The sequence below is a fragment of the Aotus nancymaae genome, unplaced genomic scaffold, assembly GCF_030222135.1.
Source record: "Aotus nancymaae isolate 86718 unplaced genomic scaffold, 86718_ANA_hifiasm-v0.15.2.pri h1tg000010l, whole genome shotgun sequence".
Taxonomy (NCBI): domain Eukaryota; kingdom Metazoa; phylum Chordata; class Mammalia; order Primates; family Aotidae; genus Aotus; species Aotus nancymaae.
In genome coordinates this window covers 24,197,875-24,220,126 of record NW_026988421.1, presented here as the reverse complement: position 1 = coordinate 24,220,126, position 22,252 = coordinate 24,197,875, and the positions used below count along the sequence as shown (strand labels likewise).

General features: G+C 38.3%; 1 pseudogene; it reads right to left on the bottom strand.

Moving 5' to 3' along the window:
• The window catches only part of LOC105715793 (large ribosomal subunit protein uL30-like), a 57,225-nt pseudogene extending 38,462 nt beyond the window's left edge, over positions 1 to 18,763 (bottom strand).
• Positions 18,764 to 22,252: the final 3,489 nt, after the last annotated feature.

The following is a 22,252-nucleotide window of genomic DNA, read 5'->3' as shown; positions in this document are numbered from 1 at the left end:
GACAGCAGGTTGTTATAGGGTGAGGTGAACAAAGAAGCATCCTCACCTACCCTTTCCATGGGTCTCTGAGTTCCTTTGGGGTCAGTCGTTGCTAGGTTCTTACTGCTTTACTGTCCTGTGCCCCAGCTTCTTTCCAGGAATTTTCTACCAGGTCCTGGCTCTCTCCCCTCAGCTTTCCATTTAGATCATGATCATTCACCCATGACGTGGATCTTTTTCCTAAGACAAACTGGCATCCAATATCTCTAGTCAGCTGTCTGGGAAAAATCATAAAACAAAAAACACTGACTTTTCTATCAGCAATGAAATAGGCAATGAAATCTTTGAGATTCTGGTCTATAGGTTATACCAGTAGTAACAACAACCAGGTAACCAAACAAATTTCAAACTCATTTACTCCTAAATAGAAATATTTCTCTTTATATGAGCATCTGAAAAAATACAGAAGCAGTTTTTCTTACATATACACTATCAAAACCACTGACCTCTGAACCCTTTATAATAATTCATAATAATAATCACCAATTTACTCAGCACATTTGAAGTGCTGAGCATGATACAAGACTTTTAAAACATATCTAATAAAATCAAGTGAGTTTGTTTGCAATATTTGCTACTCCCTGATTTCCAGATCAGCAGGATTCCTTTTTTGGTTTTCCTTTTTTTTTTCAGAGATGGAGTCTTGCTCTCTTGCCAAGGCTGGCATGCAGTGACACAATCTTGGCTCACTGCAACCTCTGCCTCCTGGGTGCAAGCCATTCTCCTGCCTCAGCCTCCTGAGTAGCTGGAATTACAGGCATGCACCACCATATCCAGCTAATTTTTGCATTTTTAGGAGAGATGGGGTTTCGCCAAGTTGGCCAGGCTGGTCTTGAAATCCTGACCTCACATAATTCACCCGCTCAGCCTCCCAAAATGTCAGGATAACAGGCGTGAGCCACCTTGCAACAGGGTTCCTTTGACAGATCACTCTGATTACCAAAGTGTTTCTGTCTCCCCCATTTGTTTCTGTGTGTCTTTTTCCAAATCTACACATTTGTTTAAAGAAGAGGTCCTTTCCAAATGGAGAAGAGTTCTTTGGTCAAAGCTACCCATTATACATCTGAAACTCCAATAAAGCTTCTTCAAGTTTAGTTTTAAGAAATCAAACTAGAGGCCCCATAGCAGCCTGTGTAGTACCTGGACCAGCTAAGGTGCCACCCAGAGTAGATCATTATTTGGCAATGACAGAATATTTGGGAACTAAAAGCTGGGCCCATTAGTTGACCAATCATTTTCCTCTTTATCTTTCTTTTCCTTGGAGTATAAATCACATTTATCAATTCATATTGCTTAAAATATTTCAATAGATTCCAAGTTCTCTTAGAATATCCAAAATACAAAATGTTTCCTGATCCAGCATCCCTCCCACTTCTTCCACTACGTCTTTCACCTTTTCATCACCATTCTTCCCATTCCTCACATTGGCTTCATTTGATCATTCAATCTCTGCTGCCAACCCTCTTGCTGTGAGTCTCACTTCTCCTCCTCCTTCTTTTTTCTTCTTTTCTCCTTCTCCTCCTTCTTCAATAAAATCTTGCTCTGTCACCCAGGCTGGAGTGCTGGAGTATAGTGGTGCAATTTCAGCTCACTACATCACTGCAACCTCTGCTTCCTGAGTTCAAGCGATTCTCCTGCCTCTGACTCCCAATTAGCTAGGATTACAGGCATGTGCCACAGCACCCAGCTAATTTGTCTATTGTTTTTAGTAGAGACAAGTTTTCATCAGGTTGGCCAGGCTGATCTTGAACTCCTGACCTCAGGTGATCCACCTCCCTCAGCCTCCCAAAGAGCTGGGATTATAGGTATGAGCCACCGCACATGGCCAAGTCTTCACTTCTTATTCTCTCTGCTGGAATGTTGTTTCCTTATTGCTGCTCAGGTATGGCTTATTCTTCTCCCTTTAGGGCTCAACTCAAATGACACCAGCCCTGTCGACTGATTGTTCTACCTCATTAACTTATACATCAACTTCAGAGTGGGTTTCATAATTTGTATTTTTAATTGGTTTGTTTACCAGCGTACAGAATTTTTCTCAAAATACTAACTTGCTGTATTTCTCTTACAATGAGAATTTCTTTCTTTCTTCCTTTCATTATATCAGTAAATTCAGAGGGAAATAAAGAAATAGAAAAACCAGCTGTAATCAGTTCCTATTATTTGTGGTAGTCATGTTCTGTAAAGTCATCCCAAACACAGAATTAGTGAAAACTAAATCAACACTCCAAAGGGAAATATACATGACGTTCCTGTAAGCCTCTGGTTGTAAGGCTAGTTGCCTCGCTGGGAGCTCGGACATGGCCCCCCCCACGCCCCCCCACCCCGGGAACTTGGCCACACCTATCCCTCTCCTAGCCTAGAAATTACATCATCACCCCATGCCCACTTCTGCACTCGGCACTAGGCTTTGCACTCAGCACCTAGCCAGCCGTTGGAAAACCCTGCCAAAATGCAAAAGAAGCCTTGTAAATCTGTCCAGTAGCATTGTGCATCCTGCTTACCTGCCAATGGCAGCTTGCCCCACCCATGTCCTGCTCTCCCACAGCCAATTGGAACGCCCACTCCCTATAAAACCCCCCATGTGAGAGGAGTCCGCGCGACTTCTCTGGCCCCTCCTGTCAGACCACAGAAACGCCCGGGAGTGGAATAAATTTGCATTGGATCTTCTTGTGCTGGTCTCAGTTTCCTCATTTTAAACTCGGCAATAACCCTTACACTGGTCACAAAATTTTCATCCAGCACTCAATATATAACTTTATTTTAAAGTGCGTTTCTGTTTAAAGGCATGTTATTTAATATATATTGTTGATTTATTAACGTTGAATTCCTGGCTAATAGCACTTTAACTCACGCCTGCTGAAGCTTGTCTAACAAGCATATTTTCTCTGTAAGGCATGCCACAGCCTTTTTGCACTTAGAAACACTAGACAGTACTTTAGCACCATGTTTGGAGGCCCTTTTTAAAAGCAAAATCACCAAGAAAAAGCACAAAGATGATAAAAATGGGGCACTAAATAGACTGGGAAAAGGACATTTGTTTGCAGCATGGGAGCTGAAAAGTGAAGGCGGAATGTCTCCTTGTTAGATCTCGGCTGAAAATGTACACCTTAGCCCACTCAAATTTTTCACCACTTCCCTTGTCTGTGAATGATTATGAAAGTGCCATGATTATTGACTTTGGGGTTACAAGTAAATTTTAGCAAGTAAGAAAATTCACAAATATTGAATCCTCAAATAATAAGAATCAACTATAATGACAGATAATTAGAAGTATGAGAAATACTAAGAAGAGAGATTTAAAGACAGACTAAAGAGGGTGAATGTATTATTCTAGATGGCTTGGTCAGGGAAGGCCACTCTGATAAAGTGAAATTTAAAAAGACTGTTAAATAAAACAAAAAAGTCATGCAGGTATATGAAGAAAATATACCAAGCAAAGCAAAGACCACATGCAAAATCTAGGGGAGAAAATGCGCTTGAAATGAAAGGAGCTAGATAGAAACGTAGGAAATAATAGAGTTGGGGCTTAGGGGACTGATAGGTGCAAACTATTTTGAGCCTTGGAGTTCATTATTGTGGTGTAATTTTTTATTTTTTTAAATCTAGAATGGGATGGAAAATCACTGGAAGGTTTTAAGTAGGAGTATCAATAGCTAACATTTTTTTCAAAGGTCCTTCTTGCTGCTCTATGGAAAAGTGTTGGAAGCTAAGAGACCAGTTGGTCTCCCTCTCCCTCTCCCTCCCTCTCCCTCCCTCTCCCTCCCTCTCCCTCCCTCTCCCTCCCTCTCCCTCCCTATCCCTCTCCCTCTTCCCTCTTCCCTCTTCCCTCTTCCCTCCCTCTGCTTAATATATTGCTTTTGCTGCAAAACTCTTTGGATCCACGATATTTATTTGAACAGTAAGCTCACCATGCCTCCAGGGCCCCTTCCCCCATTCTGGCTCCCTGCCCTGGCTATAGTAGCTTAGGTAGGGTAACATTAGGAAAAATATTTAGGAGTCATGGAATTTGAGATACGTTTCATGGTTGCCCATTGAGAAAATTTGGTATAGATTGTATATTAATACACCAAAGTGCAGGAGACAGTTGGGAGAGGAAGGGACAGGGATAAAAAGAGAGAATATAAGGTGGCTGCAAGACTTTCCTGCCAGATTGACTAGAAGAATCAAGTTAGCATTTTGTGAGATAGAGAAGGGTAGAGAATGAATAGATTCTCAGAGATGTGGAAGGTGAGAGGAGAATAAGAGTTCTCTTTGGGACAGTTAGCTGGAGGTGCAAAATAATCCCAGTGAAAATATCAATTAGGGAGTTAGATGGTTATGAAATTCAAGGGATAAGTCCTGACTAAGATAACTGGGGAGTCATTTTTCAGGCTTTGATTTTTATCTAGAATGAGATCAAGAAAATTATGGATATACTTGATATGAAGCTATGAGATTGATGAGATCAACTAGGGTGTAATTAGAAGTAGAGCTGTGAAGAGATCTGAGGACAATAGAATACATTTCAAGAGAGCAAGAATTAGGTGGGGGTGGTGGCCCATGCCTGTAATCCCAGCACTTTGGGAGGACAAAGCGGGTAGATCACTTAAACTCAGGAGTTTGAGACCAGCCTGGCCAATATGGTGAAACGTCTTCCATACTAAAAATACAAAAATTAGCCAGGCGTGGTGGTGTATGCCTGTAACCCCAGCCTCTCAGAGGGCTGAGGCAGAAAAATCACTTGAACACAGAGGCAGAGCTTGCAGTGAGCCAAGATCATACCACTGATCTACTGCCTGGGTAACCAAGCGAGTCTCCATCTGACAAAAAAGAAAAAAGAAAGAAAAAAAGGAAGAAACTGCAGGAGAGCAGGAATAATATCTGTCTTATTGATCCTTATAAGCCTAGTACCATTTGCAGTGTCTGTCCAATGATATCCACAATAAATAACATTGAATTATGTTGGAGAATACATTAAAATTTTTAGATGGTTAAAAAGGTATACTTGGGATTTGTTTTCCTTCTTTTTCAATTAACTTTTAAATATGTATTTCATGTGCCTATGGAGCCAGAAAGAATAATTTTTTAATAGCTAAGTACTTTGAATTAGATTTGATTTTTCCTTTATTTCATTTTATTCAAACAGAACTCTTCCCTTATTGGAACTTGCTTGTGATTTTTCAGAGGGAGATTGTTTCTGCAAATCTCAGTAATGATTAGGGTAAAGAATTGCTCCCAACATGTCAATCAAACAGAGGAAGTTTATTTTCCAGTTTGACTTTCCACACCCACTTTGAGACTAATGACTTTCTAAAATAACAATGATAATTACTGTTGTTGTTACCAATGTTGTGAGCTGGTACAGACCAATTTTTAAATGTTAATTCCTGTGTTGGCTCGTCAGCATTTCATCTTTCTCTCAAAGACATCAAAAGGAGAAATGGAGACAAGGCCACGCTTGGCCCTGTTGTAGGCTTTGTCCTATTGCATTGCACACATCAAAATCAAATTTCAAAATTTTCAAAACTAAAAATTGGTTTAGTCTTGAAGATTTTGAAACCAAATTTAAATTATAAATTACAAATCTCCCTGTTCGGTCTCTGCATTTGTTTGGGCATTTTGGGACTTTCTAGCATAATACATACTTTCATTTAACAACTGTATTTCCAAATCAGATCTCCTAACGTCATTAAATTATTTCTCCAGGCCCCCTCACTTTGAAGAAAGGTCCCTGTTCAGTACTGGAGACATATTCCAAAGGTTTACTAGTTTCTATATAGCTGCTATTTATATAGCTTACTATATTATGTAAAATTTGTCTACTTACAAGCTCTTAGTGGATAATAATATTTTGCTCTTCTACCTCTAAAGCTCATGAAAGAATGTCTAAAATGTTTGTCAAATAAATAGTTTCAAATCATTTATGTCATAATTTCACTTTAACAGTTTTGAGTTGTTGGGGAAAAAGCAAGGAGCCTAGTTATTATTGTCCAATAATCCTTGGTTAATAGACCATCTCTGAAGGGATCGTGAGAGATCAGCTAACAACTTGAGAAAGACAGGAGATGATGGTTACATGCTATTTCAATGAATATTTCAAATAGCACCTTGGCTATTTTTGACATTAGTCACTTTTGCTATTTTGACATTAGTCACTTTTGCTAATGTCAAATACAAGATCTGGAATGAGATACCGCTTTCCTCTTCCTAGTATCCTGAGACAAGAATGTCTTTGAATGACTCACAATTACTGAATTTCTTTATCTAGTTTTCAACAAATATCTATGGAGCATCATGGATAAGCCTGGGATGGTATGTGTGCAAGCGCTTTGTCATAGGTATTATTATTTTATGGAGAAGGTATCTCTAACCTGTAGTGCTAACATTAGAGGATTCAACAAAGGTCCCTTTCTATGTAGAGTAAATAGAGTGTCAGCTGATTTGAGATATTAATATATCCTTTAAAATCAGCTAAGGATAAGAATGCCCCTTGGAGTAGGAAACCCAAAGGGAGCTGAAGAATGTCAAGTAGGCAGTAGAGTTAAATTTAGATGTTTATGCTGAAATGAGTTAGAAATAAACTGAACAACTGACAAACTTGTAGGTGGCAGAAGGCGAAGTGGAGCAGTCTCACTGGGGAATCCTTTGTTGGCAGGGAAAATAATCCAAGAATGGCCCTATGAAGATGTTCTCAGTTCAAAGCCTACGTTGCATTTACAATAGTAGCCAGAACTTGATACTATAAGCTGAACTAATTGTATGACTTCCTTATTTTATATTGTTTCTATTGTTACTTAGCATTATAAAAAAAAAAAAAAAAAACAAAAAAACCTTTTTTAAAACACCAGCCTCTTGTGGATGTGCTAGTAATAGGATGGAAAAGAGCAGGGCGTGATGATTGAAATAAAACTCAAAGAGCAAAAATCCCTGTACCTACCTGGGTGGCATGTTACCAATTCATATTCCTAGGCCTCCCTCCAGACATACTGAATCAGAAGTCATGGAGACAACCCAGAAATTGTTATTTTTCAAAAGCATTCTTAGTGATTATTGAGGTCACTAAAAGTTGATCCTTCTGCCCAAGGGGAAGATGATACCACCTTCATCACATTCCCTTTCCACTCAGAGTGCCATTACACTAGACTCATAACTGCCAAGTACTCTGGATTCATTATTTTCATTACAAAAATATATTTGTCTGCTTTTATGAGTTTTTCAATTAACTTTAATTTCAACACATCCTTTTTTTTTTTTTTTTGAGACAGAGTTTTTTGCTCTTGTTGCCCAGACTGGAGTGCAATGGCACAATCTCAGCTCACAGCAACCTCCGCTTCCTGGGTTTAAGTAATTCTCTTCCCTCAGCCTCCCGAGTAGCTGAGATTACAAGCATGTGCCACCACACCCAGCTAATTTTGTATTTTCAGTAGAGATGGGGTTTCTCCATGTTGGTCAGGCTGATCTCAAACTCCTGACCTCAGGTGATCCGCCCACCTTGGCCGCCCAAAGTGCTGGGATTACAGGCATGAGCCACTGGGCCCAGCCTCATCACACATTCTTTTATGCGGTAAGGAGAGATCATTTGAAACATCAGAAAAATACATTTGTACAACTATTTAGCCCGCATATACTCACCTTTTGACATTCAGTTCAGTTATCAACTTTTCCTGCAATCTTTCCCTTATATTGCAGCCCTGCCCAGTCTAAATTAGGTGTTCTTCCTCAATATCATTAGAATACCTTATATTTAACACTGAGACACCGTGGTAGAATTATCTATTTACATGTCTGTTTCCTAAGCCAAAGCTTCTTCAAATCATATTTTGCATTATTTGTCATTTATATTTTTCCAGCATAACCAGGACTTGGAATATGATAAGTACTCAATAGATGCTGGTTGAAAACACACATGTATGTAAAAATGCATGAAAATATGGTTCTGAAAGGAGCATTGAACCATGTAAGCCTGAAACTGCAATTTTAGAAATTAGAATTTTGTATTTTAGTTGACACCTAAGGACACAGACAGACTTATCTGGGAAACAGTTCAGATTACCTAGCTGTAGAACTTTGAGAAAATGAAACCTAATATTTACCTTGCCACCACATCTATTTCCCAAAGCAATTGAAAAGAACAGCTAAACCTATTATTTTTCTGCGTCGGTTCTAAGGTGACTAACGTCTTTAGTGTTTTACCAACTACAGCAACTAACAGATGTTTTTTTCACTAAATAGGTTTACTATTGTCCATGCAATATGCAGACTGAAAAATACAATTAACCAACCTGAAAACTATAGAGTAATGAAAGAACCTAAGAAATGGGGGAAGAAACAGAATTATTAGTCTTTCAAAGGCCATTTGTACTCTTGGAGCATGGTGTCTTGCCAAGTAAGATGAATAGAAATTTTCCTTTCAAGGTAAAATAGATACCATAGCTGTGTGTGTGTGTGTGTGTGCACGCACACACACATGTGCACACGCACACAATATATATGGGGATGTGTGTATATATAGTATGTGTGTGTGTGTGTGTGTGTAATTTCAACACTGAAGAAAATACTTTGTTTTCCTTGAATGTATGTGCTGTGGATAATTAAATGTACTGCTATATGTATGTGTGTGTATATGTTTATATATGTGTGTGCTATATACACATATATATATAACATACACATATATAACATACGCACATATAGCATACACACACATATATAGCATATATAAATGTATCTATACATTTATATATATTATATACAAAGCACACATACATATATATATAGCAGTACATTTAACTATACACAGCACATACACTCAAAAAATGTATTTTCTTCAGTGTTGAGGTTATTATGTTTGCTTTTACATGTGTTAGATTGTGCTGTGAGAGAGCAAGTTTGCAATGAAAGGACAACTTTCTCAGCTCATTTCCAACAGGTGGCCTCAGAGTCACCAGCTTAGCCACTAATAAGCTCCAGTCTAGTTGCTTTTCCACAAATCACCAGTTCAAGGTAATCTCTCATCGGTCTAGGTATAGCAGAAGAAAACAAAACAGATTTCAAGCACCAATATGCTGAAATAAGTGAGATATAGATTGGTTCACAGTGGCTTCTTGAATAAATTCACAAAGAATGTCTGTGAAGGATCAAAATGAGAACAGCTTATGTTAGTTACGTAGGTAAAGACTGACTTTGAAAGATGCTAGTTTTTCTGTTTCTATTTTGTGTGTGTGTTGCGGGGAGGGTGTACACACAATTTAAACACTTTCAAGCTATACATAGTGTCCTTGGTTTTTCTAGAAAATTGCTTAACAGCAATAATCCAAGGCTTAAGGGAATTTCCTTTTTACTGACACTCTGGTTTGAAGAACCAAAATTAACTTATACACAGTTAGCTTCAAAACATGTATTTCCTCTTCTGAGATTTCCTCCCTAATTTGAAACCTTTACCCTAGCATGAAATGGGATTATAGCTCCCCATCGGAGCCAATCTGTAGACCTTCGGGTCAGGAAGTCTCCTTGTTAGTGAATTGTCTCAGGAGGCCTTCTCCAAACTTTTCTAAACTGATAATGTGAAAATGGGTGCTCTGGCATGAATCCATGTCATTAAACAACTAGGAAGCCATGAAGGTAAGCTAACATTTGCCTGTAAACTACACCATGCAAAGTGTGATTAATCATACCCCAAAATTGAGGCAGCCAAGCAACTCGGCCTGTATCATCCAAGCCAAATGCCTTGTTCTTCTGTAAACATTCTTTTCTTAAAAAAAAATACGGCCGGGCGCGGTGGCTCAAGCCTGTAATCCCAGCACTTTAGGAGGCCGAGGCGGGTGGATCACGAGGTCAAGAGATCGAGACCATCTGGTCAACATGGTGAAACCCCATCTCTACTAATACAAAAAATTAGCTGGGCACGGTGGCGCGTGTCTGTAATCCCAGCTACTCAGGAGGCTGAGGCAGGAGAATTGCCTCAACCCAGGAGGCGGAGGTTGCGGTGAGCTGAGATCGCGCCATTGCACTCCAGCCTGGGTAACAAGAGCGAAACTACGTCTCAAAAAAAAAAAAAAAAAAAAAAAAAAAAAAAAAAAAACATTCAGTAGTTACACTGAAAGTTAACGATAGCTTTATTAATAATAGTAATAATAATTGTGGGGATTTTTAATTGTCAGGCACAATGCTAACCTTTATATATTATCTCATTTAATCTTCTCAAACTATACAACAGAAACTATTTTTACTCTTCAGACTTTTATTTTTTGCTTATTTTTAATTGAAAAAATAATACATGCAAATGATAAAATTTCAAATACAACAAAGAAGACTATAATAAAATATGACTTTTCTTACTCTGGTTTCCCAGATGACTTCCACAGAAGAACCATTATAACCAATTTCTTGGTCATTCTTTCAGAAATAATCTACATCTAGAAATCTACGAGAAAATATATCATTTTCAAGGCAATGGGTAGATATTACGCCCTATCTTATATAACTCTTTTTGATGCTTAACTGTTCATATTGAACATTTGCCTTACAGATAAATGAAGCCTTACCAGATTCACTTTAATGGCATCATAGAATAGATATACCCCAATTTATTTAATCCTCTCCTCTTGATCGATACCCAAAACCGTAATAATTCATCAATAGAAACAACCTAAGTTTTTTGTGTATTAGCTACTTTAATCTTCATAATTAGCTCAATGAGATAAGTGTTATTATTAACTTCATTTTGTACACGGGAGAGCAGGGTCTTAAAAAAGATTGGTCATGTGCCTGGGGTCACAGAACTAGCCTTTAGAACCTGTGTACTTGGCAATAATGCTGACCATCCTTTGATTTATTTGCTTATTTTGCTTATTTTCTGTCTCTTCTCTTTTTTTATTCTTTTTATCACTTCTCCCCACTGCCTCCCAAACACATACAAATACTTTTGGATATTTTCTTTTCTTTCTCCCTTGCTTATTGGACAAGTACACTGGCAGAGCCCAGTTACACTAAGCTCAAAGTGAATGGACTCACAAATCTCAAAGCAAAAGTGCCTCCTTGAAATGAAATTGTGTTGGTAAAGGTTCAATCACACCTTCCTGAGAAATTATGCAAAGTATTGTATTTGCAATGGAAGAAACTGCCTGAATCTACAAGGCTGATTTCCACAGACACACTTCTTTCTCCTCCTCCTCTTTTCTCTCCTTCTCCCATTTTCTTTCCTCTTGTTTTTCCTTATATTCTTCTTGTAACTGTCTTTAGCTCCAGTCAATACTATATAACAAATAGGTATCTTTGCTTCATGTAAAAATAAGATACATAACCACATAAGCATCTTAAAAGTATATGTTCAACTTCTTTTTCATCGCTAATCAAACCATTAAGTTGTTTGTATTTGTGTTTTGTTGTTTTGCTTCATTTGTTGATCAGTTTGTTTTTTCTGAAGATGTCAGGCCCAGGCTGTTCATGTCCAAAGCCTTTGCTTTTTACTCTGCTCTGTCATGTCACCATCCTAGCACATCCTGCGACTAGCTGATAACTGCTTTCAATGCTTCCAGAATGGCCCTGCCCTATACACATAGCTGTGAGAAATCTGTGCATCTCATTCTGCATGATACCTCTGATTTTCCTGTCCATGACACACAGAACAATGTGCTCTTGTCAAAGGAGCCAGATTGGACAAGGAAGAGTCTGAGTAGAAATCTGGAAATGTGATAAAGCATAGTATTAACAGCAATAAGAAAGACTGATAATGTTGACCACTTGCTATGTGCCATAGCGTTTATGTGAATGTATTCGTTTGCTACAGATGCCGTAACAAAGTACTGTGAACTAGGTGGCCAAACAGCACAAATTTATTGTCTCACAGTTCTAGAGGCTAGAAGTCTATGATCAATGTGTCGGCAATGTGGGTTCTTTCCAGAGCTGCTGGGAGCAACTTTACCATTTTTCTGTTCTGGCTTTTAGGGGTTTATTGGCAATCTGTAGCACCCTTTGGCTCATGAATACATTACCCTGATCACTGCCTTCATGTTCATATGCTCCCCCTGTATACCTGCCTCTGTGTCCAAATTTTTCCTTTTTGTAAGAACACCAGTTATATTGGATTAGAGTCTGCCTTAATAAACTGATTTCAATTTTATTACTTCTATAAAGACTCTATTTCCAAACACAGTGACATTCTGAGATTTCAGTTTGTTAGGGCTTCAGTATCTCTTTTTTCAGGCACACAATTTAATCCATAACAGTGTATTACCTTATTTAATTTTCTTCACTGCTCTTCACTATCATAAACTATCACCCAGACTTTTTAAAAAAATATTAAGGCTAAGAGAGTTATATAATTTGCCAAAGGTAACAGAAATAGAACATGACAGGCTCATATTTGAATCAGTAGCCTGAGCCTGAGTCCCTAACCACCATGCCGTATTGTCTCTATGTAAAATAGTTTTCTTTAACGCAGGAGTCCCCAAACCCCAGGCCACAGACTGGTACCCATCCATGGCTTGTTAAGAAATGAGCTGCGTAGCAGAAGGTGAGTGGCAGACAAGTGAGTGAAGCATCATCTTTATTTACAGTTGCTCCCCATCCCCTGCTGGCCTTACCACCTGAGCTCTGCCTCCTGTCAGATCAGCAGTGCCATTAGAGTCTCATAGGAGCATGAACCCTATTGTGAACTGTACACGTGGGGCATCTAGGTTGCATGTTCCCTCTGAGATTCTAATGCCTGATGATCTATCACCACTTCCCATTACCCCTAGATGGAACCATCTAGTTGCAGGAAAACATGCTCGGGGGTCCCACTAATTTTAGATCATGGTGAGTTGTATTATTATTTAATTATATATTACAGTGTAATAATAATAGAAACAAAGTGCACAATAATTGCAACATGTGCAAATCATCTCAAAACCCTCAACCTGGTTCATGAAAAAATTGTTTTCCATGAAACCGGTGTCTGATGCCAAAAAGGTTGAGGACCACTGCTTTAAAGCATGGCTTTGGCAGTGCTAATGAATAGTTTCTATCACAGCATCACCAGTACAAGCAATGATGTCTCTACACCAACTGCATAAATCTCCAGCTAACATAAACACCACACATTAATCTTATCTATTTATTTGAGAGATAAGATTGTGAGTGATTGCTGCAAAAAGGCGTTTGCTCTTATCTACCACAACAGGAGGAAGAATTATGTTATGCCTTTTTCTCTAAGTGCAAACTGACCTGATGAGCAAAACATTTCACCACTCAATACTGTTTTGTGGCAATTGTGTGTCATCATTGGTACGGGTGTGTCTAATGAAAAGTTTCTTGCTGACCTTCCCGTTATTTTTAGGACAAAGTCTCAGATCCTAAATATGACATCCAAAAATTGGCTACATTTTCCAGACTCATCTCCAGCACCTAATAATATGTGTGATCTCCATAAATATCATGCTGTCCTTTTAACATGGCATTGCCAGAAATGGTCTCCCACCCAAAATGTCTTCCATATCCTTTGAATAGCCCAAATCCTGGCTAAAGCCTGGTCATCATTTCAGACTGATCTCTGGTGTTCTCTTTCCAGAATGAACTTCCTGACCCACTCCCACACTCCTAACGCTAGGCTGGGTGCCCTTCCTCAGAATCTATTCTGAGCACCTCTCCCAGTTTACTGACTAGATTCAGGTATCCATCAGCTTTTCTGCATCTTTTACTTGGTTAAAAGGATCTTGAGGGCAGGATCCATGTGTGGATCTGAGGACCAGGTGTTCTGTATGTAGTAGGAGATCACTGCTAAATAAATTTTTTATAAAAACTAGACTGAACTTAAGTTCCTATTGATTCTAGCATCTCTGAAAATCTAAGAATGATTTTGCCTTCAAGACAGTAAAAAATACTAGTTGTCCATCAAGGGAAACAGAAGGTGACTTGACTCCACTTACAGATTTATCAAAGGCAAACTTGACAACAGGAAGTAATGGGGGGATACTTTATGGCAGCTAATCTAAAACTTTATTGTGCAGAAAATTCAGATTCCTCATTTACTGTTAGTTCTGAGGTGGAAAAAAGAATTTTGCCATCTTTTTTTTTTTTTTTTTTTTTTTTTTTTGAGACGGAGTTTCGCTCATTACCCAGGCTGGAGTGCAATGGCGCGATCTCGGCTCACCGCAACCTCCGCCTCCTGGGTTCAGGCAATTCTCCTGCCTCAGCCTCCCGAGTAGCTGGGATTACAGGCACGCACCACCATGCCCAGCTAATTTTTTGTATTTTTAGTAGAGACAGGGTTTCACCATGTAGACCAGGATGGTCTCGATCTCTTGACCTCATGATCCACCCGCCTCGGCCTCCCAAAGTGCTGGGATTACAGGCTTGAGCCACCGCGCCGGATCGAATTTTGCCATCTTAATAGGCATCAAGAGTGACTCCTAGGAACACTAAAATGTGAGAATAAGTGCTGTAGATCTTATAATAAAATCAATAACATGAAAATGGAACAAAATTACTGCCCAGCTTTTTTTTTAATCACTCTTCAAGACATAGTGATATTATTTATTTATTCATTTTGAGATATAGTTTTGCTCTTGTTGCCCAGGCTAGAATGCAGTGGCACAATTTCAGCTCACTGCAAACTCCACCTCCCAGGTTCAAGCAATTCTCCTGCTTTAGCCTCCCAAGTAGCTGGGATTATAGGCGCATGCCACCATACCTGGCTAATTTTGTATTTTTAGTAGAGATGGGGTTTCTCCATGTTCACCAGGCTGGTTTCAAACTCCTGACCTCAGGTAATCCACCCAGCTCAGTCTCCCAAAGTGCTGGGTTTACAGGTATGAGCCACCATGCCCAGCTATAGTGTTATAATTTAAAAAGAGGGCAAGTTCCTAAGTTATTCCATCTCCCCAGTTGTCTCTCTATCACAGGTCTTTATTTTTCTTTGATTAGAGCCTGGTTATGTTGTTTCTTCCACTTCTTATTCAGTACAAAGTCCTCCCTAAAAATTTGAGTTTCATTATCTAATAACATGTCATGCGACTGTGACTGAGAAACTCATCTCAGGTCACTTTATTAAGGCTTTTTTAAAATAAAGAAGAGCTATACCTGAAGTCATGCAGTTTGTGACAAAGCAGGTAATTCATGCTAGCAACATTCCCCATTTCTAAATACCCCCATTTCTAAGTTTTCACTTAAAAAAAGGTAATGTTAGATTTTTCTTTTTTAAAATGTAAACTTAGCCTTGACTGAAAAATACCATAAGCAAGGATATAAAAGCATTTGTTTAGATATTACCATGCCAAAAGAAAAAAAAAGAAGAAGAAGAAAAAGAAATCTTACCTTGTGATGGCCAAACTGAGTTTCCATATCTTAAATGCCCTACAAATTCTCTATCTTTCCAGAGCAGTAAAATAATCGAATTTATGCCCAGGGTGAGAGATACGACCATAAAGTTTTGTGAGAAACCCCAGGCCTCAGAGGGCTACCTGTCTTTTGTGGTGTATTAGTTTTATCATGTTAACAAATCACCTAGTACCTACTCCAGGTCAGTGATATTATCTGAAAAGAATTTCACATCCGTGGAATTTAAGAGAATTAGGAGCTCTAACAATCTTTCTGGCTATATGTCTAAAGTAAATTGAGTGAGCTTTCAGGAACTGAAAACATCTTTGGGAATGAATATAACCCAGATGAAAAATTAAAGTCTACCAAAAAAATATGCTGGCTTCATACCCACAGACTTCATAACTACCCCAAGAACTTCTGTCAAAACTCTGGCGCAGCAAGCTGGCTCTGCTCATCCTCTAAAAGTGGTGTATTTATCCCTTGGTACAGAATGTTGGGGAGCTCTCCATGGTACATTTGTGGACTCCTACCCACTTAAGACTGAATGAAATATCAACATTTTTAAGACTTATGCCTTGATGGTTGCAGTAGTTCTAAAGAAGTGAATGCAACCTATACAAAGCAAAAATCAAAAAGATGAAAATCTGAGTTAGCTGAATGTAGCAAACAGAGAGACTTCTTAGTAATAAACTAAATGAACATAGCCATTTATTGATATTGAGCATTTCCTATGTGCCAGGCCCTTCCTTTGTATGCATTAACTCTCTTAACCGTTGTAAGGCCCTATGAGTAGGCATTTTCACCAATCTCCTTTCGCTTCAAGACTCAACCTGCCCAGCATCACACTAGCAGCAGAACTGGGCATCCTGCCTCTAATGGGTGCCTCCTTCACCCATCTCCTTCACAGTAAAAGAACAGTGAAAAGTGAGTCTTGATCATCATGATGTCACTGCTGGAAGTTACAAACTGTCCATTCTATTTACAAAAGACCCTGAATGAGCTTGAGTTAGGAATGGAGGTGGGCAAAAAAGAACAACTTCTGTCAATGTCAGTGTAAGCTATTTTGAGCTTTAAAATCATTTTCACTCTTAAAGCTTTCCCTCGCTTCCTGTATTCAGAGCAGTATCTTTAGTTGCAAGTTTTGACAGAAGCCCAGTGAGCCAAAATCCTGTTACAGCAGTTGTTCTGGAGCCATTTCTACACTAACTGGAACCATGAGGCACTGAACAGAACCTATTCATAAGCAGTGAAAATTGAGCTGTTTATTGTTGATTGTCAAAATTTGCCATTGTGACAAATATGAATGGTGTATTTCTAGGCTGTTTACATTTGTTTCCTTGAATTAAAATTCACTAAAGCCTATTCCAAATCCTAATAGTAGGTAGTAAATTGTTTTTTAAGTAAAATTATTTTAAAAAGTAAATATTCAGCATTATTCTTATCACGTGAGACAAAGAATGCTAATATCTACATTGCAGACTTTCAATGATAGATGGGTTCATCAAATTGTAACTGTTTCCTTTAAAAATCTGGTATGGGAACTATTCCTAAAGAATGTAAAGGTTTCTCTGGCCATTGTGGTAGTAGGTAAACAAATCCAAAGCTTGCTGATATAGATCAGATTTTCAAATTACAATCATCAGCAGGTAGCTTAAAGTTCATCTTTAATATTTATTTTATAATAATTTAAAGGGATTAAATTGACTTTTATTTTTCATTATAGTTTTTGTGAATTCTTTGCTCACTAACATTAAGGAGCTATTAAATTTATGTTTAGCCTTTCACTTCCATCAAACATACGTTCCTTCGCAGAATTAAAAACTGCATCGTTGTAGTTTGTTTCAGAAGGTATTTTGGGAGATTCCCTATTTATAGACATATGGATGATTCTCTACAATATATTTGGGTAGAGTAAATCAGAATTTTAAAGCTTAAAACTTAAAGAAACATGAAAATGCATCTAATCCAAAGGTAATCAGATCATGTTCGGTGGAATTCTGGTTGTTTTGCGGAGTGGCCTCAAGTAGAAAGCTAACTTACTGAGGAGTGACGAACCAAATGGTGGAAAGAAACTGAATCTTTAATATCATGGAATTTGCCCTAGGATCAACCCATCTCTATATTTATTTCTTCTCCACCTTGAGTTTCTTTAGTGACCTCATAAAAAGCATTCTAATTGAGATGCCTTCTAAACCTGTACTGTACAATACAATAGCCACATTCCCCAGATGTAAGATGCATTGACCAAAGCTGAAGATATACTTTAACCTAAACCAAAAAAGCTCCACTTTTCCCTGAAGTGCAGCAGCAAAGTACCAACACACACACACACACACACACACACACACACACACAAATTTGACTCTCCTCCTCTCCCTTGCTGAGGGGTTAAATAAAATTTTATAAGCAAAGACACCAATTATCGTTTGAATTCTGAACCTCAATATAAGGACTGTCAAATTAAAAAAAAAAAACAGAATATGGAAGCAGTGTAAAGTTTTCCCCAAGATATTCCTCAGACTGATACAAGGATTGGCTCTTAGTTCTCTTAACTTGCAATTTAATGTCAATGTCATACAATGTTTTGTCTTTTCTTTGTCCTAGATCTGGTTGTGGGTGTGTGGGGGGGGGTGTGTGCGTGCACACACACACACTTTGAGGTTTTTATGAAGTTTTCAACATAAATCTGGGAAAAGCAGGTGTTTTTCATCTACATTCTCTACTGACATTGTATCTAAGAATGCATACCCCTTTGATCCCCTCAGTGAAGTCTTAGAATTTTATTATGAATCCAGTTTCTTTGTAATTATATTTTAACCAGTCTTCTGGTTAAAGACAAATACCAAAGCATCATTTAGCTTGCATCAAAATGGCATATCTTTATGAGACAAGTTCTAATTTCTATTACTTGTTCTAGTAAAATCTGCCTTCAGAAAGATTAATAATGTGTGTATGTCTGTGCTAAACTACCTTTTACCATAATTAAGCATGTAGAAACTTATGCTAAGATCACTGTTTCTGGTCAAAACAGTAGTTCAATGAATTGGTTGAAACCACATAAATCTATGAAGTTTTACTTATTGCTTTTAGTCTTGCATACTCATTCTACTTTGGCCCCATTTGCTGAGACCCTTCTGCTTTGAGACAAGAGTCCACATTCAAAATCCTGCTCAATTCAGTGCCTGCAATGTGCTTTAAATAATACTGCTTAGGGATCCAACTGCACTTTAGCTTTCAGAAGGTTTTTCTATGCACTTTCACATTTACAAGTCATATCTGAGAATTTATACATGTCAACAAGAAGTGACAGGATTTCTTTTCCCCTGCTTTTAGTTCTCCAACAATGCAGAATATTCACTGAATCAGTGTTAAAGTGATCCAATGCCCTTACCTTCAGATTTTCTTCCTATTCTATCCTACTGACTTTTTAAAGCACATTCTGTTGTCTTCTTGAAGAGACTGGAAAGGCAGATGATCAGTTAGTACATTTCAGCTGAGTGATAGACAATCCAATTCAAAGGATCCTTAATATTAAGGCCAATAACTTCCATAAAATCCCAAGGTAGGGTAGCTCCAAAGTGATCAGCTTGTATCAGCTCAACAACATCATGGACCCACTGTATATTAGTCAGGGCTCTCCAGAGAAACAGAACCAATAGGATGTATTAAAAGATAAATAGAAAGAGGTTTATTGTAATGGGTGAGCTCACATGATTATGGAGCTTGTGAGGTCCCATGATCTGCCATCTGCAAGCTGGAGGCCCAGGAAAGCCCATGGTGTAGTTCCAGTCCAAACTCGAAGACCTGAGAGCCAGGGATGCCAATGGTGTGAGTATAGGTTCAAGTCCAAAAGCCTGAAAACCAGGAGCTAAAATGTTTAAATGCAGGAGAAGACAGGTTTGTTTTTTTGTTTTTGTTTTTGTTTTTTGAGATGAAGTCTTGGTTTGTTGCCCAGACTGGAGTGCAGTGGAGTGATCTTGGCTCACTGCAACCTCTGCCTCCTGTGTTCAAGTGATTCTCCTGCCTCAGCCTCCTGAGTACCTGGGATTACAGGCATGCACCACCATGCCCAGCTAATTTTTGTATTTTTCGTAGAGATGTGGCTTCACCATGTTGGCCAGGCTAATCTCAAATTCCTGACTTTAGGTGATCTGCCTAACTAAGATTACAGGCGTGAGCCACTGCACCCAGCTGAGAAGATGGATTTTTTAGCTAAGGCAGAGAGAAAGCTAATTCATGCCCTTTCTGTGGTTTTGTTCTAATCAAGCCCTCAAGATTGGATGATGATTGGTGGGAGAGATCTTTATGAAGTCTACTGATTCAAATGCTAATCTCTTCTGGAGAAGTCCTCACTCAAACACCAGAAATTACATTATAGCAGCTATCCAGGCATCCGGCATCCCTTAGCCCAGTCAACTGATGCAAAATTAACCATCACATATATGTGATGTCCTTCCTCTTAGTCATTTTCAGCTTGTTGGCTTTACCCTTGTGGTCACAAAAAAAGGCTTCCACAATTCTAGATATAACTTTCAGATGTAAAAATTTCCAAAAGAGGAAGGACAATTTCTTAGTATATTTAGGGAAAGCTTTTCTAGAAGTTTCCCTGAGATGTTTTCCCTTGCCTGCATTTGGCCAGAATTACATTGTAAACCAATTCCCAAACCATTCACAGAAAGAAGAAGATGAGATTCCTGGGACTGGCTTAGTGAAAAATATGTCCATGCTTAAGAGAGTGGATTGCCCAAACGAAAGTGGTTCTTTTAGACTATTGGTAGGCAACTTGCTGTGTCTACATGTATTTTATTATGAGAGAGTGAAGCTGGACACTCTGCTTCCATTAAATCGTAGAGAATTCATGTTTCATTGCAAACTTCAGTAAAAACAACAAAAAATGAAAAAGTCCACAAACAAACAACAACCAAAGAAAACCCCAGCAACAATGAATGAATCTACCAGTTTTTAAAATCTTACAAGAAACAGTTCTGTTTCAACTACTGGAAGATCTGGATAGTCTAAGAAAGATAGGATAAGGTAATTCATTTCAGATCTTGCAGGGTTGTGGTCAATGTTTTCTTAATGCTGCTATGAGTGAATTCTGGATAAAGATGTCAAGAGCCTAGAATTTCTCAGAGGAAGAGTCAACGGGCAATATTTTTTCCCATGACTCAAGGAGTATTACCTGTCTTCTTTAGAGCAAGCATAGTCTCTAAGGTACTGGCCATCAGGAATCAAAATTCCTGATAAAATGCAATTATGATACCTGTAAACCTAAGTGGTATCAGGTTGAGAAATGAACCTCACTGCTTATCTTAAACCTAACGTTTAATGTGCCCTGCTCATAAATTTTCAGTATAATTTTTGATCTAATATTAGATTCGTGCAAAATTAATTGCTGGTTTACCTGCAATTAATTTTGCACCAACCTAATACTAAAGTGCAAGGGGAAAAATGTGTTTTTCATAAATGTTAGAGAACCATTTAAAGAATATTTGCAGCCAGTGCAGTGGCTCGTGCCTGTAATCTTAGCACTTTGGTGAGGCCAGGGTGTGGGGATAGCTTAAGCTCAGGAGTTCAACACCAGCCTGGGCAACATAGTAACATTTTGTCTCCAGTTATAAAAAAAAATAATAATAATTAAAAAAGAAGGTCTGGGGTGTCACAGATTATTAATTCTTCAGCATTGCAAGATTTTGATTATGGCAAATTAAACACAAATATGACTATCGTCTCGCGGAGATACTTTCTACCCCGCTGCTTACATATTGCATAGATACCTAAGACTCCTCTTAGTTTTATCAGGCTATGACTAGGGATACCATTAGCCCAGTGATTCTGGGAAAATAAAGGGGTGCAAAGATCATGTAATGTACTTTTCTTCTTTCCTAATGTGATTTTTCCTTGTGTAGAAGAAAGAGAAGTGTAATAACCGATAAGCAATCTGTTACATAAAGGAAACACTTCACAGCCTTTCAATTTGTCTCCTGACTTATCAGAAACAGAATTCCTTAAAAAAAGAAAAACTGTAAGTTGACTGATTGATTGTGGGAGTTGCAAATTCTTCTGAAGTTGGAATACGAGGATTATGACATTTTTTGTAATCTAGGTGGTCTTCACAGGTCAGGAGCGAGAACTGGCTATAGTTGAGCTATCCCTCTGGAGATCCTTGGTTCATTTACTCATGAGTCCAAAGTCCTGACTGAGGAGCATAGTGTGACCTAGACAAAATCCATCTGCAGTTTGTAATTTATCATTCTCAAGGCAAACCTCAGACAAGCTCATAAGCACATTTTTTTTATAGTTTTGAATCTCATTAGTAACCTAAATGCTATTGATTTTCCTACTATTTGCTAAACCAGATCTTGTTTGCTTTCCTAACTGATTTTTAGGGGAGGGGGCAACTCTGAGGCACTTGGTCCTAAATCTCCCTAAAAGTGAAAATTTCAACCAAATCTCTACAGCATCCAGTCTCATAATTGTTACAAGCTTATTACTTAGATGCAATTAGCGTCTCTTTTGAGAACAGAAACCACCAGAATCCATTACCATAAATCAGATAAATGTCCAGCATTTATAAAATGAGATACTATTTAATGCTGTTGATATACAGGGTGACTTCACTCATTTTAAGGTTGTGGAGGTCTAATATTAGTGTCCAGACAAGAGGTCCCAAGCCACAATGTAACCATTTACTTACCTTTATCCATTACTACTTATTTATTATTTTTACCCATAGCAGCTTGGGGAACTTGGGCAAATTGCTTAATGCTTGGGGACTTTTTCTTCATCTATAAAATAAGGGAGTTGTGCTAAGTAATCCCAAAGTTCTCTTCTGCCTCTAAAATTTGATGATCATATGATTAAATTATTTTTAATCATTGTGTCTACTAATCAAATGAATCAAAAATTTGTTTTAAAAATGATAATGGAAATA